The sequence below is a fragment of the Corvus moneduloides genome, chromosome 3 (assembly GCF_009650955.1).
Source record: "Corvus moneduloides isolate bCorMon1 chromosome 3, bCorMon1.pri, whole genome shotgun sequence".
Classification (NCBI taxonomy): Eukaryota; Metazoa; Chordata; class Aves; order Passeriformes; family Corvidae; genus Corvus; species Corvus moneduloides.
This window is the reverse complement of record NC_045478.1, coordinates 106,274,362-106,291,666: the sequence shown is the minus strand read 5'-3', so window position 1 is coordinate 106,291,666 and position 17,305 is coordinate 106,274,362. Positions and strand designations below refer to the sequence as shown.

Sequence of the window (17,305 nt, the reverse complement as noted above, 5' to 3'; positions counted from 1 at the left end):
CTTAATGTTCAGGAGCTCGGAGTGTGGCTCACCAGGAATGTTCTGTAATGTAAAATATGATGGGGCTTTTTGCTCTGCTTTGTTGTGTTTTGTTTTATGAGAGCTTACTGCGGCTTTTAGCGGCCTTCCTGAGATGAGCTCTCAGCTAATGTGAAATGCATTTACAGTGCTGGCTGCATGAAGTGCTCTCTGATGGAACAGTCTCGCTGCATTTCCAGTTTCTGCATTTGTCTTCCTTTGAACAAATGGGGAAGAAATAGTTAATGATTAAACTTAGCAGATAATACTGTTTACAGCTACTGAACATATTAAAAATGGATTTCCGTCCTCGACAGCTTTGTGCCTTTGAGGATTCTGCTTGTGTACAGAGAAAAAGTCATTTTGCTCTGCTACAGGCAGCAGCACGGGAGTCCTGTGCTTGTGCAAATTCTTGCTCTGAAATCCTATTTCTGTTCTCAGCATTGCTTGTTCCAACCCAAGGTCATTCAGACTGAAAAGATATCCTTAACCTGAGTGCATGGAAAGCATGAAAGGCACAGGTGATGGTCTGTCAGTTAAATAAACTGGTATAATAAACTGAATAATGCCAGGGGAGAAGCAGGCGCAGGACCTTACCTGGAATTTTGTGCTGCTTTTGCCATTCAGACTGTTGGCCATCTCAGCCCTTGATATGTGAAACACCAGCTTTGGCTCAAGTATTTTTAATGCAGGGTTTTTGCTCCTGCATGCTGTGGGCTACTCATGAACTGTCAAAACAGGCAAAAACCTGTCAAATGCTCCTTAAGATGAAGGCAAAGCGATTGCTTTGAAAGACACATTGCAAAAAGGTTGCTCTTCTAAGATATCTCATAAAGTGTTGGGCACCTCTGTGGTTGTTATCATTAGAAGGACAGGAAGAGCTTGATGGGATGTAGGACCTGGCATGGTGCTGGTTGTGGAGTTTGCAATTTCCTTCCCCTTCAGACTTTTGACATGAACCAGAAAAGTGAGCCTTTGTTTTAAAAATTACTGTGGTGACCATCTGAATCATCATTATGGACACTGAGGTGGATTATTTGCTCTCCTGAACCTTGCCTTGACAACATCTTTGCAAATCTATGGAAAACAGTATTATTGCCTTTTTTTTTTTTCAGGGTAAGGTTTGCTCCCAACATAGAAGGATAGGAAAACAATTTCATTGAGCTTTATTGTTCTTTGCCAGTACATGGCAATCTCATTTCCTGAATCTTTAGTTTGTAATTAAATGCAAACTAGAGTGTCATGGTCAAGGAATTTTGCCCCTTAATACATCTTTAAATCGAGGTTTTAATGCATATAAATTACAACAGTTTTAATCAGTGCACTATATATTTTTATTACTATGAATAAGCTTGAGAGACATTATTTATGAGGAATCAAGTGAGATTTTATGGTGGGAGCCTTAAAGGGACTCCTTTCACATAATTAATTAAAAGCAGCTTCACCAAAATCAGCAAAATGTGACAGCAGGAGGGATCAGAGCTTTCTCCTCCATCTTTACTGAGCACATCAGAATTCCTTCACAGTCTGGTAATTAAACTAATGACTGCTGAGTGTCTGCCTCTTACACCAAGCCTTAAAACATGGTCAGGTTTTTGAGGTTTTTATGCTCAATGGAAAACCCAAGGTATCTCAGTACCTGAGATCACGACATGGAGTCTTACATTGCTATTATTTTTTCAGAAATATTAACAGAACTTCTTATCCACTGGGAGATATCTGGTCATCTAAGAATCCCCCCTCCTCTGGGGAATATTTTAAGGACAATGGACATGTGTTGACCTCTCAGAATCAGAATAAACCTGCCTCTAATAAATAATGACTGCTTTAGGGAAAAGGTTTTGTTGCTAAACATTGAAAGTGGAACCAAGCCACTAGATTTGCTTCAGCCGAGTTGTAAACTGCCCTGCTTGTACAGAACATGGGAAATAAAACTGGAATTTTATTTAATGTAGTTGTAGAAGGGACCAAGAAAATAGCCATTACTGACTTAAAACTGCCTCTTGTGCACTGTAGAGAGAAGTAAGTCCCAGTGTAACAGGAGCAATAAAATGTCATTAAATACAAAGAAAAAGTCTGTGTCAGTGGTTCTGCAAAATTGTTTTTTGCTGGAGATTGCTTGCAGAATCAACTGGAAACACTTTTCCTAATGACCAATGTGCAATATAAAAGTCACATGGTTTGCCTTCATCCCATAGGGCTGGAAGTTCAGAATCTGGACCAAAACTTTTTTCCTCTGACTTAGATCAGTACTCATAGCCCTAAGGACAGCTACACAATTTGGACAGCTTTGTAAAAGAAAGTGTACTGCCTGCCATAGGAACCTGGATCCTAAAACAGTCAATATGCTGCTGGCAGAAAAGGCAAGCAAACACCCCAATGGTTTAATAAAACAATGAAATATTAAAGTTGTCTTGATGAAATCTCTGTTCTATTTGATTCAACTAATGCAGACATTGTCACTTAGGACCAGAGGAGATGTTCTGATCATCAGGTAAAGGTAGAATGTAATCCAATGATTATTCTGGGGAGCCTAAGACATTGAGTCTAACTCAAGCATGACTTTTGGAAAGACTTCAGTAAGTTGCAGTGATTAATCAAGTTTAAAAATGTACATCAAGTTTCTAATTCAGATTTGCCTGGCTCAAGTTTCCAGACATTAGTTGTTGTTTTATACTTACTGTTTGATTTCTTGTTTAGTACTTACTATTTGTTTTTGTGAAAGCACTTATAATCCAGAAACGTTTTGGTAGTATTTTTGAATTTGACAGCATATTAAGATATTCCTTGATCTAAATCTCATGTTGGGCTCCTCAATATTGTGACTGTACTTTTGTAGAGTGGAGCTCTTCCCAATTTCAGTCTAGACCCGTGTCTAAGAAATAGAGAAAACAAGGCAAAATAAAGAGAGAAAACAGGATGCACAGGGAGAGACATCAGAAATATGAAGTCCTTGGTTCTGGCTGGTGCCATGTCCAAACACTTGCTAGGCTGTCCACGGTAGGGCTGGGTCACAGACATGGCTTCAGACCACAAACTACAACAGAGTTTTTGGAAGGAAGCAGAGGGGCTACCAGGGATTTCAAGAGAGGCATGGAAAATCTTTAGAAAATCCCTGGGCAACCCTGTTTTCTGGGTGCAAAAGTATTCTTCTGTTTTTCCCCCTGCTTCCTCTTCAAGAAAGGGAGTGAAGGATGAATTACTTGAGGGAATGGCATTAAGTTGTGTTGGGGAAGGTCTAGGTTGGATATCAGGGAAAGGTTCTGCACCCAGAGGATGGCTGGGCACTGAACAGGCTCCCCAGGGCAGTGGTCACAGCACCAAGCCTGACAGAGTTCAAGAAGTTTTGGACAACACTCTCAGGCACCTGGTGTGACTCTTGTGGCTGTCCTGTGCAGGGCCAGGAGCTGGACTTTAATGGTCCCTGTGGGTCCCTTCCAACTCAGAATGTTCTGTGATTCTATGAATTTCAGTATTGCGGCATCTGTTTTGCTAGTAATTTGCATCCTATTTAAAAACCAGTGACAGGGACAATAATGCAATCTGTCTGTGTCAAATATTGGAAGTTAAAAAAAAGATATATATAAATCACATTGCAACCATGGAGAAGGCCATGGTATAAATAAGGAGACAGTGGAGAAAAAGGGAAACTGTTAGATGCCTCATTGTCCAATATATAAATTGCTACATGTAAGACACTTAAACTGCAAGAAGGAATAAAAGACACTGAAAAATAAGGGAGAAAGCCAAAAGACAACCTGAGGATACAGACTGGCAAACTGGTCTCAGCTTACATGGTGACTGGTGCCATTCAGAAGTGGAAAAGGAAATTGCTGTTAAAAACCAGCATCTGTTGGGAGGTGCAGCAGCACAGGTGGCTGTGGAGCTCCCCTTGCAGCAGTTTCCTGGAGGGGATTGTGAATGAGCCTCTTCCAATTGCTCCTATGACCATGGTCACAGGCCTGCAGAAGCTTTGTGCACTTGGAAACTCTCTCTGTCAAGTTCTGCTGTGGCTCTGTTTCAGTAGAGTGCCTGATTGCAGCTCCAAGGGAGTTGCACAAACCTTGAAGGGACCTCCAGATGAAATACATATTGGCTGCAGTATTTTGGGTGCTAATAACCCATCTAAACCTGTCTGAGTTCCACAAAGATCACAGCAGGAGCCTTTTCTCAGCAGAACAATCCTGTGCCCTGCTTCCCTATTCCTCTTGCAGAGCACTGGGGAAGGAGAAGGGAGAACTATTCACGAGAAAGCCTCTGAAATTTAAAAACAGAAACAAAGTGGTTTTCCCAGTCTTTTATTCTTAGAAACACCAGAGTGATGGGACATAGAGGGCTGCAAGGCTGTTCTGGCTGGTTTCTTTCAGTGCTCTGGGTGAGACTTTTGAGCCAGCTCTCTGCCTGCAATGCCAGCCCAAGGTGGTGGTGGTGGTGGGCTCAGTGTGACACAGGGGCAGCTCTGGAGTGTCCATGTCCACGCTGGTGCCTGGAGCTCCGCTCCACAGAGCTGCTCCCTGTGGGTGCCTTGTTTTCAGTCAGGGTGGCTACAAACCCCCCAGGCCTCCCCCTGTGCCTCTCTGCAGGGCTGCACTGGGCAGGGGGAATGAAGCAGTTTGGGTCATGGCCTGGGGGACACTTCTGCAGTGCAGTCCATGGTGTGGGCCATGTCCCTTGTCCACAACCCCAAACAGCTCTTGGGAGGAGCTGCTTCAGCCTCCTTGTCGGACATAATGCATCCAGAGGGCTTTAAATGATTCAGAGAAATGTCTCAAGTAGGGGAACGGAAGAGAAATTCACTGATAGCACCTTCCCAATCTTTTTTTGCCAAGGTTAAAAAAAATTTGGAAATTAAACCTGGAATCTATTTCACTGTCTCCTCCTTTCTCCTCTCCTCCGCTTCTTCCTTCTGTTCCATCTTCCCCACAGAAAAAAATCACCACGCAACTCAAGGGGGACATTCCTGCAGAAGGAGCTGGGAATTAATCTTGTTGCTGAAATGAAGAATAGAAAAGTTCTTCAAAACTTTGTCATTTGTTCATAAAATACTTATGGACTTAAAAGGACTTATGATTTATTTGTCCTCCCTTTCTCATTAATCTTTGCCATCTTCAGGCATTCAAGAAACGTATGTCAGCTCCCCCTGATTCATTAAAAGGAATAAAAAGGTTTCCTTTATCGGCCTTCTTTTGCTGAGAACTGTAGGACTGGACTTTATGGATGTTTTTGGGAAACATAAAAAAAAAAGAAATGTACTTTGAAAATTAAATAGAACCTTAAGAGGAATATCAGCTCTTACTGTATTTGTGATAAAACTGTATGATTTAGACTCTAGGTATAGCATAAGAGAAAGGGAGCACATATATCTTTATTGAATGGATGTGCCCTTCAGGAGTAAGGAGCCTTTAGTAACACTTGCTTTGAACCTGCTGCCAGAAGAATCCTTGGCCTGCCAACATACACCTGCATCTAATGGACATGGCAGGACACAGGCTCTCATGGCTTTGCAAGGGCACTGTGCAACTCCAGGATTTGTTGAAGTACTCTTGACACCTCAAGTTACTGATTGCAAGCCTCTCCCAGCATCACCCAATGAATGACAGAAAGAGGGAAAGGTGACACTCTAGGGAAAAGTGGCTATCCTCCCATTAATCAATGGCGAAAACCTACTCACATCATTCCCTCCAGCACAAATAAAGGTGAAAAATCTCATTTCTGCTCAACAGGGCTATGGCTAAGATAGGCAGATCTTCAATTAAAGTGTGCTGGGAGAGTCAGGTGTGTGTTTTGGAGCCCAAAACATGGAACTGGATGTCAGCAGTTGTACTAAGAGCGGAAAAGCTTCCCAGGCTCCCAGCGGCACGCCAGGATTGCAGAGAGCTAGGTATGAATTTCTTTCTCTCTTTGAGCATCCACTCTAAAACACAATTTCTACAGCTTTATTAAATGGACCTGACTGTGAAAGTGGGTGCTATATATGTGTATATTATGAGTAATATTACTGTAGAAGTGTTACAGTAAATTTCTAATGCATTTTCCTTTCATTCTCTTCCCTCATCTCCATTCTAACATTTTTGAGGTGGAGCTGCTGGATCACATTCAGAGGGGATGAAGGACTGTTTTGTCTCTCAGGCGTGTTTTCCTTCAAGGCAGCACTGTCTCTTGCAGCTGTGGTGGTGAAGATTGGCTGCTGAGGTCTTGCCAAGGAGCTGTGGAGAGCTGAACTTGTGCTTGAACTTGTCTCTCCTATGCTTGAGAAAATTCTCTGTGGTGTCAGGGGTCTGTATGAAAGTTATTGTTTGAATATTTTGTAGTGAGAGACTCCCTCTCCAGCTGGAGAGGAAATCAACTGTCAAAAAGTTAATTGAAGACAGTAAAAATGCACCATTTAGTGCAAGTAAAGGTGTGCATACACAGAGAGTAAGGGTCAGCTGTGAGCGTCCATCCCAAGTCTCTAGAGAGATGTGACCCTCTGCAGCTCTGCTCCCAGTAGAAACATCGCTCCACCTGCAAATGTATTGGATGCTAGGGCTTGAAATTGCTCCATATCTGTTCATTTCAATATATATGAACCTGAGTAAAGCCTCAGACCTGGGTACTTCAGTATAGAGAAATCTTCTCAATAGTCAAAGATTTCCTTCCTAAACTTGATCTGTTTCTCTTTGGTTTTCACCATTTTTCCTTTCTCACCCAAAGCTACCCTGAATAATTGTGCATTTTTTAAAATTGACATCTTAGACTATTTAGAATTATTTGTGAGTAGTTACCATGTACCCTCTTAGACTGCTATTAACTTGCCCAGCTGATGTGTGTATGGTTTTGTGAGGACAATTTGTGGGCAGGATTGCTTCTCCCCTATACTCGAAGCTGGTGTTGGCACAGCTTTCTGTAATTTATGTCTCTCTGTTTCAATGAATTTAGGACACCCCTGCCTCACCAGTATATTTCAGTATTTACTAATTTTTGGAATTTTCCTGCTGAACTTTAGGTTGTTAATGGAGATGATGGGAAGTGGGACATACAACCCTTTTAATCCCACTGTTACAAATCTGTGTGCTGTAGGTAACTAAGACTACCTGTGTATCAGCCTCAAGGTGAAGGTAATAAATCTTGCTCATCCTTGGGACACTTTGCCAAGAGACTGATTAAAACCAAATCTTCATGGAAATTGTTCTCTCTGCCCATAAAAACTCTGCCCATAAAACCCCAAACCAATCCCTTTTTTCTGTTTCTTTACGGTAGAAGAAAGCTGTTGGTTCTCTGGGAAGACTTGAATATTCTCATTTTAAACTTCTAGCACTACTCTTCACTGCTAGTCACTGTACCCTGCAGGTATTCAGTTCTGCTGAACACCTGGGCTGCACAAGAATGAGAATTAATGTGGTTTTGTCTCAATGCCATTAGGCTGCAGGTGTCAGTCTGCAGACAGTTTCTGGAGAAGGCATGTCCTGCCCCAGGAGAAAAAGCAGGAGCAAGCAGCAAGGCTGCCAGCAAAAGTGCTTTTTGGAGGCAGACAAGTGGCTGATTGGCACTGTTGGGGAGGCAGGGGAGTGTTTGGGTGGGGAAAGAAGGTATTGGAACAGAGAGGAGGTTTTAACTGCAAATGTGTGGAGGGCATAAGGGAGATAAAACACTGCTTAAGAAATTGTGTGATTTAAAAAATACATTATTTGGCTGTCAAGTGAATTATAGAGGAGAAAGGGAGATTATTCTTTAGATGCATTGTAGCGACAGGACATAAAGGATTAGACATGCTGTGTGAGCCATAAAGCTTTCATCAAGCAGAGAAAGAGTAATGATCTTGGTTTTATTGTGCTGTTTTCAGGCTGACAAAGTTCTAATTTTGTTCCAAAAATAAAGTTATGAACCAAATTGAAAGGGCTCTTAAATTGAGTATGTTTGCTTCTGTGGTGGTGTATTGACTGTGCCTAAGACAGTTTGATAACTGTCTGTCAGAGGTGTAGAGAAGCCTCGTGCTTCATGGGAGCCCAAATAATTCTCAAAATAAAGGCAGATAAAATTTCTTCCCATTGATTAGCTTTCTGCCTGTTTTTATTTGCTTCTGCAGCGCCTCCTGTTAGTGCAGGATGAATACCCAGTGACTTTCAAGAACTGTCAGTCTGACCACAACCTCTCGTGGGAGGAGGGCTGTGTTTGATGTGCCTGTGCTGGCTCTGGCTTCTTCAGCTCAGAGTCAGGAAATGCTCTCCCAAAAGTGCCTTGCCTGCCTCTCACCCCCCACTCTTCTGAGTCACACGGGAACCTAATCATCAATCAGCCGTGGGGAAAGTGCTGCTGCTACCTCTTGGGGCTGTGCTGCTCCAGCACCACTGACCTCAGTCAGCCAGAAACATCCAGCTTGCCTTTCACATAAATGCCAAGCCCAGTAAAAACAGATGAAGGCTCCATGTCAAGCTGGAGAATTGACCTAACAGAGGAATATCAGTGGCCTGGCTTCAGCTGGGATACAGTTAATTATTCTTAGCAGCTGGTACACTACTGTTTCGGATTTAGGATGAGAATGATGTTGATAACACACTGATGTTTTAATTGTTGCTTGATTGCTGCTCAGGGACCAGCTGGGCACAGTTCAGCAGGTGGTGAGAAATTGTATTGTGCATCACTTGGTTTACTTGGGGTTTATTCCTCTCTTTCTTTTTGTTATCTCCCTTTTCATCATCATTCTTAATGTTGTTATTATTATAATTTACTTTATTTCAATTATTAAACTCTTTGAACCTCAATCCACAGGTTTTATCTTTTTCTGATTCTCCTTCTCACCCACCACACCAGGCCAGAGGGGATGGAGTGAACAGGCAGCTGCCTGGTACTTAGTTGCCATCTGAGGTTAAACCATGACAGCCAGGCACTTCAATTCTATTGCTTCATATTTGTTATGACTTGGACAGCCCCTTGATTAGCTGTGGGGGAAACTTCAAATTCTAGAGCTTTTTTTTTACTGGAATGTCAAGTACTGCTCTTCTACAACACTCAGAACAAGGTAGATGGTGGGGAATATAAAAAATACATTTAAATCCCTTCTGTAAGCAAAATTCAAAACTCAGAGGAGGAATTTAACCTCCAGAGCTCACAAGAAGACAATATAACAGTGTGGTCACCTGCAATTATTTTGAGTCATTCACTGTTTTGAATCACTCTTATGTGATTCACATGGGCTGAGTGAAAATGCAGACCTGACCCGCTAGTTGCTATCTTTTCTCCTTTTTTTTCTTCAAATTTTTCCCATTTTTCTTAATTCTCTCCCTTCAGTTATTTAACAGCAAATTTATCTCAATTTCCAAACTGAATTTAACAAAGAGAAGGATATATTAACTACACATTCAACATATAAAGGGTGTGACACATGAATGAAGCACCAGAAAGATAAGGAGATATTAAAAAGAAGTTATTCTGATTTATAAGTACTGGAGATTTGCATTTTCATACCCTCTAATCAATTTGAAGGCTAGAAATGTACTTGAAGGAACTTCACAAAGGTATCTCATGCATGCTCGTTGGTACTTTCATAATGTTCATGTCTTTCCCCTTCTCATGAGTTCCCACTGATGATAACCTTAATTAAATCAGAAAATTTTGTTAGCAGTTCCTAAGTGTATTGTCTTCCTCTTTGGGTTGCACTTTACAATTAAACTAATTTATTAGACTGTATTTATCAAAATTATCTGTTTCTTCCAGTAGCATATTCTGATTCTTGCCAGCAAGTCCTGTCAGCAGCTGAAGGAAGTTCTTTCTCACCAGATTGTTTTTTCTTCTTCTTTTTGGAGAGACAGTATTGCATGAAAACAAAATATGAAATAAATATTTCTAAGCTTGAGCCACAAAAAACTTCAGCAGATCCTTTCTTCATCCCAGAAGTTTCTCTTTACCTGTGGGTGTTAACATTTACTCTTCAAGTGGGTCCCCTCTCTCATGCTGAACCTCTTCTCTGCCTTAGCTAAAATTTCTTCACGAAGCTCTTCATCAAACACAAGAAAATAAGGTGTAGTGCATCATGTTTTGGAAAAAAACCCCATCAATCTCTTCTCCAGGAAAGAGATAACATTTATCTTTAGTAATTTTATTCTATACTTCATCCCTCGTTCCCTTGTGTATAGGTTTGCACTTATTCTTGCATTCCAGCTTCATTCTCAATCCTCCATAAAGTCCTATTAATTTAATGCCTTTCTCAGTCACTTCTTTCCACTATCTTAAATATGGATAAGCCAGGGAAAGGTCATCAGCTTCAACTGCTCCTTTAATACAGAATGGAGCCAGCAATAAAACAAAGCCCAGATAAAATCAAACCAAACCTGGAAGGATTGAGCTGAAAAGCAATAATTGCTTGGCTGTACCCAACAGAACTACAAAAGTGCTTAATTTAATCCTGAAAACAAAAACTGAGAGGATTATTGGCAAGGACTTGATGAAAGAAAACACTGTTGATAATATTGATCGTCCTTGGCACTTTTTTCCTCCGGAAAGTGCTTTACAAACACTAATTAACCAGAGTATTGCACAACCTATGGATCTCTTCTAGTAGAGTTTTTAAGCTATGCTGCTTCTGTGATATCTGGCCAAAGACTAAGCAAAGTATAGTGAAGCTTGCTCTGGTGGAAAAATGGACTCAACCTCGTGACCAGTCTTGGTGTGTGCTAATGTACTCTGCTTTATCAAACAGCAGTCAGCACTTCTTAATGGAGGTGCATTTGTTCTTGCTTAATTGGGTGTTAAATAGGGGTAAAACATCATATTCACTCCTGGTCCTTGGGTGGAAGGGTTGGGAAGGAGAAGGCAAGGTGCTGGCAGCGAGACAGGGCAGTTCACATTGCTGGCTTTGCTTGGGTTTTGGGGTTTTTTAAATTAAAGCTCCTTGGGGCTCTGTCCATTACTGCATATCCATAGAGGAGTCTGGAGGACCCATCTAGGGTCTAGCCACGGCTGAAAACCACCGAAGTGTTGCTGTCTCTGCAGTCTTCACTCTTCCATCAAGTGAGTCCCTACGGTGATGATCGTGAGATTGGCCTGTAGAAGAGTTAAACACAGTTCCAGTTACTAATAGTGAATAATAATAATGAAGTAACTATTACCTTTGCCTGCAGTCACATCTGTCATGCATCACTGATATGGAGCCCCTCAAGATCTGAGCCAAACTTCACAATTTTTTTTTTAGTTATGAATCAGTAGCAATAGCTGGACAGTTTTGATTAAGCAATTGTATTGTGAACCTTGTGCTCTTGGCTAATCTTTTGTTTTAAGGGAAAGGGAAGACAGTCCCAAGATGAATGGGCAGTCTGGACCAGAGCCACCAGGAGTGAAGTCAGCAGAACTGAGCAGTAACTTGGGGAAAGGTAAATCTGGCAGTGGGAGACCACAACCACCAACCCATTGACCACCTACTCAAAACAGACCCCAGATGGAGGAAAAACTGTGCATGCAGACTAATTAGCATGAGAGATATCAACTAGCAAACAGGGGGTTGAGTGCTGATTAATAAGAGCTATGTAATCTGTAACCAGTGGATGCTGATGCCTTTGTTAAAATGTTTAATTAGTGTAAAGTTTGGATGATCAGGGAGCCAGCCTTTTGTGGGTTGCCACCCAGCTCCCTACTTTGCATAAACTAGAAAAAAAATATTAGAAATACCTCACCTTGCTGTGTGAATTGATGTTGAGCACCAGGTAACTATCCCACACTGGGGACAACATAGCTAAAAGCAGAGGAAGCCTCAGCTTTAGTTTCTGCCTCCATCTCTCATGCTGACTGTGAAGCACAGCAGCTATTTAACACAAAAAACCCAGTGGCCAGTTCTTCTTTGTGAGGGATAAATCACCAAGCCTTACAGGTTTCAAAATACTCAGTAGTGCATACACTGTCCTTACAGTGCTCTCATGCATCAGGTATTTTTTCACTTTGACCACCAGTGTCTATCTTCCATCTCCAACTTTTCTCTCTTCGCCATTCCCAGAGATGTGAAATTAAAAGAGGGATATATTTTCAAGTCATGGCATCAATGTCCTTTGCCCTGATAAGTAAAATTGACCTTTCATTTTAGGTAGAAAAAAACTGCTCTGCAGCCCCACCACAGCATGGTCTTGCCCTGCTGTTGTGCCAGGAGCAGCCTCAGCAGTGACCCTGCCCTGCTGCCGTAGCAGGAACCACAACCTCATTGTTCTTCAAGTACTGAACATCTCAAAAGCCTCTACAGTCTTGTGGTTTTGATGAAGACTTTGAGAAGAAGAAGGAAATTGGGAGTTTTATCTGGTACCAGTCTTCTCCATAGGTATGGCAACTGATTCCTGTTTACTGCATCACAGCCCCTACCTCATTGCTGCAAAGAAAAAAAAGCATGAGTGAGGTGTGGGACCTCAAACCAGTGTGGTTATATCTCAACCTGTGCCAGGTGGACCGGTGTCAAGGGAAGAATTACTGGGGAAGGGGGAAGAAAGCAATCCCATTTTGGGTAGAAATCTGCCCAAATGCTAGCTGCAGTCCCAGTTAGTATGTTTGTTTTCCAGGCTCTAATAAAACCCATCTGTATGCAATCACTGCTGGACTAAATTGAGAGAGATTTGGTGAACACATGGCTAACCAGGATTTAGAGTGGAGAGAGCCTGCAGGAGCTCATAGGTCCTGCCTCTGCCAGTGTGAAGGCAATGTGGGAAGCCAAGCACAAGACATCAGACACAGCTGACACTGATACTGTGCCTCGATTGTCACAACCCATTCATTTTCAAGCATTTTAAAATTTAGCATAGCTTATTAGAAGCAGAAGGTGTTTAAATCCAGATGGTGTTACTTGGTTTTAAATGTCCTTTCAAGGGGGAGGGCTGCTTCCTGGTGCATGGTTTTCCAAGTGTGGTACAAGTAAAGTAAAACCAGAAAGGTCTGGGGAAGGGTAGCCTAAAGAATGGCATTCCAAACAGGAGTAATTAAACAGGCTGTGGCTTCTCAGCATCAGTCAAGTCAGTAAGATGGGGAAGGCTCATTTGCTGATCCTCGAAGAGCAGTGTCGTGAGGCACCCCACAAAGCTGCTGGGTGGCAGGTTTAAAATTAAAATAATGAAGTATTACTTCATGTGGTTCGTAATTCAGTTGCAGAACTCATTGCCACCAGCCACGGGAGACCTAACATTCAAAGGGCTTCCAGGAGAAATGAGCTCATCCAGGGAAGAGAGGTCTGCCAGGACCTGTTAACAACAGAGGTGTTCACACACAGGAGCAGTGTTCAGGAGCCACAGAGCGTGTGCTTTTCATGGAAGTATTGCTGCACATCCTCCTGCTTCTTCTTCCAGCCCCTAAAACATCCCACCAGCTACCAGCTGGGGAGCTTTGGTCTGATCCAGTGCTGCTATTACTGTGCAAGGATTCCTCAGCCCAAGTCAGAAAAGTGATACTGAGTCCCTATGCAAATAACTGGACTATGTTACATGTGCAGAGTAGAGCTGGGTGTTGCAAGAATATGGGGACATAGTGAGACAAATACAGAAATATCATAGTAAGATAGAGCACTTAATGAGCCTGCCCAAAACTAAGTATCAGCATAAAAGGGGACTAAGGGCTTTCCCTGGTCTTAGTCTTGTGGTGGTGTTGTCCCTCAGAGAGTTGGTGCAAAGTAGCTGTGTGATGCTAGAACAGGAAAATGAAATTTATAATAATCATGAATCACAGAGGAAAAAAACCAAGTATCTTTTAATGCAGGATAATAGAAATGCATTCAGTATTTATTATGATCCCTCTAATCTGAACACGATCTGAATTTTATATTTTGAAAGGGAGGGAGTGATCAGACATAATTCCAGTGCAGCTGCAGACAATGCTCTTTTGTGGCTGATTATCCATCCAGAATTCAGGACAGTGAATTCAGCCTTTTCAGTTTTGCACAGCCCATTTGTTTCCAGACTGCTTTGGTTTTCCACAGTATTTTAAGTGGAAGAAACCATGCTAGAAGGTAACACCTCTGCAGTCTTACCCAGGTGTATGTTAGCTACCATCAGTGTGTGCCCCCAGGGACCAGAGTAGTGGTGAGAGCTCCTGCCTGGGAGCTGGGAAATTGGGACACAGCTGGCTTCTCAGCTTGCTGTTAAGGTGCACTTCATTTCTGTTGTTGGAACCTCTCTTGTGTGCAGGAAAAGCAATCCCCATTTATTATGCTATAGGGAAAACACCAGCTGGAGAGTCTGTGTAGCCTTGTGGTTTTGAGGTTTGTGTTTGGGTTGCCCTGAGAATACTGCAGTCTTCAGGTTTGAAAAAAAAATTGGTGGCCCCACTGCGTTTTTTGAGGTGGCAGAACCAAGACTATGTGATTTATATATGATTTGCAAATCCTGGGATACTGAAATACTGTGTTTCTTTTCCATGTCCTGGGTGTAGCTGGCATCTAGACCAGCACTAGACATAGGATGACCTGCAGCTGCTCTTACTTTACCTCTGCAGAAAAAAGTTTTCTAATGATGCCCAAGTTGTGCTGACTCAGCATCTGATTGTTACATGCTTTTTTTCAGGAAAAACAGCAGCATTTTTCAACCAGTTGGCCTCATCCTCCCTCCTGGCCTTGAAAATCCGTGAATCTGAAACACAGAAGATGAAGAAGGATTTCTGCTTGTATCAAGAAAACCCTTTTATTTCTCAATGTTAATATTCCTAATTTACATTTACTGCTTGGGGGTTTGGAGATGATGTGGAACAGCAACTATGAACCCTCCCTCCACATATGTTGGGACAAGCACCTATTTATAGCTTTTGATTTGCAGTTGGAGGAAGAACCATAAATATTCCCTACTTCAGCAGGAAAACAGTTCCAGCACTATAAAAAAAGAGCCTCAGTACATAGGAATGGCATAGGATTTGGGCTGCATTGATTATGCTGCTTCAGCTGAGATTTATCCGTTTGAAGTTTCTGAGACTGGTGCAATCTTGTGTTCATTTAAAGATAGCACAGCCCCATGGGGCCGGTTGTTAACTTTGCATCATTAACAGAATGGTGTGCAAAAAATGCGCGGTGAAAACAGCCCAACTCCTTGGCTTTATGCTCCTGCATATTCTAGGAGGAGACCTAAAACTCACTGATGTGAAAATTTGCAATGTATTATTATGCCTTTGGGGACATGACAATAATTTGTGATACCACACCTTTTAACTAGTCATCTGTGATGAGGAGAGAGGGGAAAGGGCTGTAATTGTTCTGCATGTTTGTTAAAGGATTATTTCACTAGGTGTTTGATAAAATACAATCCTTCATGATCATGTATAATTTTGCAGTGTTAAAAATAATTATCAGAATAGCTTTTTACAGTGTTGTGTTTTAATGTAGCTGGGTAGGTGTTTCATATGCAGTTTATTGATGTTGTATTTTGATGTCTCCAAGGGGGATGTGGAATTGCTCTTCCCTGGTCAGAATTTCTCAATACTTTTACTCACACAGTGCACCTATCCTCGGTATTTCTGTTGCATGCAGTTCCAGTGAAAATAAATGTTCTTAATTCCAGCCAACTGAAATGCAAACAGTATGTTAAATTAAATATAGTTACTCATTTTAAAAGGTCACTCTTGTCTTTTTATTAATGCTATTTATTTCCTGAAACCTGTTTCACATTCAGATCACTAAAATGAAGAGCAGTGTAACCCAAAACAGTCGGAGCTGTGGCTGGTAGTGGAAAGGAGAATTCTGGCACCTGTGGCTCCTTGGTCCGAAGTGTAGCCACTTATTTCTCGGGCTCTGCATAGTCTCCAGCCAGAGAGGTATCTATGTCTGCAGAGACATGCCCAGCCCTCTGTGGATCTTCTTATCCTCTCAAAATATTTTCTGCTCTCCTGAACCACTTGTTTTCTGCAGTGATGTACACAGGCTCTGTTGTTCATTACAGACTTCTGCTCTGAGCTACGTGGACTGCAAAATACTTTGAGATTCCAAACCAAATGGAGATCCACACCCTGTCTGATTCTCCTGAGCCCTGTACCCTAGGGCATAGTTAACTCCTGGGAAATGCCAGCAGCTCCAAGTAAGGATGGGAAGCCTCAGAAGGTTGAAATAAGGCTCAAGGCAGCTGAACAAAATTTTTTTTTTTTTGCAAGTAGTCATAGCAATTAAGATACTAAAATCAATGTCATGAGCTGTCACTTATGGACTACATTAGCTCTGTCTGCCATGAACTTGCTCTTCTTCACCACACAAACCTTCTGAAACTGCAAGGGAACAAACATTTCTCACCAAGCCTAAGCACCCTCTGCTCTTAATCTGAATATATTTGAATTTCTCACTGAATCTGCCAACATCCATTACAGTCACCATTAACAGGCCATGGTGGGATTTGAATTAATCAGTACAATTTACAAAATCCTTTGGAGCACAAAAACTTTTAGGAGCAGCTGAGTGGTGAAACCATACTCAGGGGACAGGAGTTTTTCTAGCAAACGGTGGAGCAGGAAGGCAGATTGGAAGAGGAACATTCACTCTGGCTCCCACCCTGCTTAATGAAAACCAACATTTGAGTTTGTGATAAACAGAGGAGTAGCCTGAGGTGTTTTGAACCTTCTCAACAAGCAAGAGAGGCAGAGGAAGGCATCAGGGAAGACAGCCAGCCGGTCATCAGTCTATCACTGAGAATTGTTTTAATTACTAAGGGGACAGAAGAACGGGGAAAAGAGATGTCTGGTGCAAAGTCAGAACACGTCAGATGTAGCATTCTTTCCATTTCCCTCTCCAAGCGTTGCCCCACACTGAGTGATGCTTTTGAACCCCCACATGCCCACTGATGATTTAGAATCTGTATTTGCATGAAGGGATTATAATTAAGTCCTCTGTGACTTCACACACAAATTTACTGCTCCCTTACAGACAGTACCCATCAGCTTTGTGCCCTTTGGCTGCTGTGGGATCATTATACCCAGATCGGCTGTAGTGTGCAATGTTAATTTGACACTTTAGCAACAGCCAGGAGTTCTGTTTTAGCTGTCCCTGTGCCTCCCATTATTCTGTTCATATCCTTTAAGCTGGGACAGCCAGCCCTTGAGACAGGAGGCTACAGCAGAGCTGCTCGGCGAGCCAGCTCAGCTGAGAGCAGGGCTGTCAGAGGAGCTCCTGGAGATGGTGCAACTCCAGGTAGATCTCCTGCCACAGCCTAAACCTGGGTGTCAAGAACACACCAGTTACCCATCTCGCTCAATTCTCCATTCATTTGGGTTTGAATCCCAAACAAGTATCTAATGACTTTTGCTTTTTAAAATTCCATTTCTAGATATGTGCGTAGGTATGAATTTTGGGTTAAGCCAGTCTGATCTCAAATTGGGAACA

The 17,305-nt window shown here is 42.2% G+C and overlaps 1 long non-coding RNA gene across 2 annotated transcripts; it reads left to right on the top strand.

Annotated features, from left to right (window-relative positions):
- Positions 1 to 3,446: 3,446 nt before the first annotated feature.
- Positions 3,447 to 15,558, top strand: LOC116441378. 2 transcript variants are annotated; one of them, XR_004239047.1, is made up of 4 exons: positions 3,447 to 5,899; positions 11,272 to 11,363; positions 12,072 to 12,295; positions 14,517 to 15,558. It is a non-coding gene; the product is annotated as an uncharacterized LOC116441378 (long non-coding RNA). The 2 variants fall into 2 exon arrangements; XR_004239046.1 differs by having other exon boundaries at positions 3,447 to 11,363.
- Positions 15,559 to 17,305: the final 1,747 nt, after the last annotated feature.